Below are 2,631 nucleotides of genomic sequence, written 5' to 3' on the forward strand. Positions count from 1 at the left end.
ATAGAGATCTTTCACATCCTTTGTTAGGTAAACTCCCAAATATTTCATCTTCTTTGGCACTACTGTGAACAGAATAGAGTCCTTGACTGTTTTTTTCAGCTTGACTATTGTTGGTACATATAAAGGCTACAGATTTATGAGTGTCAATTTTGTAACTTGAGATGCTGCTGTATTCCTTGATCACTTCTAAGAGTTTTGTAGTAGAATCTCTGGTGTTTTCAATGATACAATCATATCATCTGCAAAGAGTGAAAGTTTGACCTCTTCTGACCCTGTATGGATACCCTTGATTGCCTTTTCTTCCCTAATTGCGATGGCTAATACTTCTATCACAGTGTTAAAAAGCAGTGGAGACAATGGGCAACCTTGCCTGGTTCCTGATCTGAGTGGAAATGATTTCAACTTAACTCCATTCAATATAATATTGGCTGAGGGTTTGCTGTAGATGACCTCTATCAGTTTAAGAAATGTCCCTTCTATACCAATTTTCTTAAGTGTTCTGATCATTAATCGATGCTGGATATTATCAAAAGCTTTTTCTGCATCAATTGGGAGAATCATATGGTCTTTGTTTTTTAATTTGTTTATGTGATGAATTATATTTATAGATTTATATTGAACCAGCCTTGAGACCCTGGGATAAACCCCACTTGGTTATGGTATATAATTTGTTTGATGTGTTGCTGGATTCTGTTAGAATCCTGTTGAATATTTTTGCATCAATATTCATTAGTGATATTGGTCTATAATTATCTTTTCTTGTTGGGTCTTTTCCTGGTTTGGGAATCAAGGATGTTTGCTTCATAGAATGTGTTGGGTAGTATTCCTTCTTTTTCTGTATTTTGGAAAAGATTGAGTAATATAGGTACTAGTTCCTCTTTAAAGGTTTGGAAGAAATCTGATGTGAAGCCATCTGGTCCCAGGATTTTGTTTTAAAGGAGATTTTGTATAGTTCATGCTATTTCAGAACTTGATTATAGGCCTGTTTAACATTTCCACTTCCTTCTGGCTAAGTCTTGGAAGGTGGCGTGCTTCCAAGTATTGGTCAATTTCCTTCAGATTTTCAAATTTCTGAGAATAAAGTTTCTTGTAACATTCATTAAGGATTTTTTGAATTTCTGAGGAGTCTGTTGTTATTTCATCATTACCATTTCTGATTGATGAAATTAGACATTTTAGTCCTTTTTTCCTGGTTAGGTTAGCCAAAGGTTTATCTATTTTATTGATCTTTTCAAAGAACCAACTTTTTGATTTATTGATCTGTTGTATAATACTTTTGTTTTCAATTTCATTTAATTCTGCTCAAATTTTGGTTATTTCTTTTCTTTTGTTGCATTTGGGATCGGAATGTTCTTCCTTTTCAGTTGCTTGAGATGTCCCATTAGTTGTTAACTTCCTCTCTTTCCATTCTCTTGAGGAAGGCTTGCAGTGCTATAAATTTCCCTCTTGGGACTGCCTTTGCAGTATACCAGAGGTTCTGATAATTTGTGTCTTTGTTATTGTTTTGTTCCGAAAATTTGGTAATTTGCTTCTTAATCTTGTCTATGACCCAGCTATCATTCAGCATAAGGTTATTTAGCTTCCATGTTTTTGTATGAGTATGCAGATTCCTGTTACTGAGTTCAACTTTTTTCTTTTTTTTTGGAGACAGAACCTCAAGCTGTCACCCTGGGTAGAGTGCTGTGGCATCACTGCTCACAGCAACCTCCAACTCCTGGACTCAAGGCATTCTCCTGTCTCTACCTCCCAAGTGGCTGGGACCATAGGCACCTGCCACACCGCCCAGCTTTTTTTTAGTTGCAGGCATCATTGTTTGGTGGGTCAGGGCTTGATTTGAACTTGCCAGCTCAGGTGTATGTGGCTGGTGCCTTAGCCACTTGAGCCATAGGTGCCGAACCGAGTTCAACTTTTATTCCATGATGGTCAGAGAAGATGCAGGGAATAATTTCTAAATTAAATTTGCTTAGGTTAGACGTATGACCTAAGATATGATCAATTTTGGAGTATATTCCATGGGCTGATGAGAAGAATGTGTATTCAGTTTCGTTAGGATGAAATGTTCTGTAGATGTCTGTTAAATCCAAATGTTGAATGGTTAAGTTTAAGTCTAAAATTTCTTTGCTTAGCTTATTATTGGAGGATATATACAATACTGCCAAAGGAGTGTTAAAATCTCCAACTATTATGGAGGTGGAGGAAATCAAGTTGCTCATGTCTGTTAGAGTCTCTCTTATAAATTGAAGCGCATTGTGGTTGGGTGCATAAGGGTAACACTCAATATGATGACATTAACATTTAACAAATATGAAGTGACCATCCTTATTTTTCCTTACTTTTGTTGGTTTAAAGCCTATTGTATCTGTGAATAAAATTGCAACACCTGCTTTTTTCTGATTTCCATTTGCCTGAATTATAGATGACCATCCCTTCACCCTAAGTCTATATTTATCTTTTAAGGTAAGATGAGGTTTTTGTATATATCAGATATCTAGACTGAGTTTATTTTGAGACAGAGCCTCAAGCTGTCCCCCTGGGGAGAGTGCTGTGGCATCATAGCTCACAGCAACCTCCAACTCCTGGGCTCAAGCAAGTCTCCTGCCTTAGCCTCCCGAGTAGCTGGGACCACAGGCA

The sequence above is a fragment of the Otolemur garnettii genome, unplaced genomic scaffold, assembly GCF_000181295.1.
Source record: "Otolemur garnettii isolate 467f Iridium unplaced genomic scaffold, OtoGar3 scaffold00006, whole genome shotgun sequence".
NCBI lineage: Eukaryota > Metazoa > Chordata > Mammalia > Primates > Galagidae > Otolemur > Otolemur garnettii.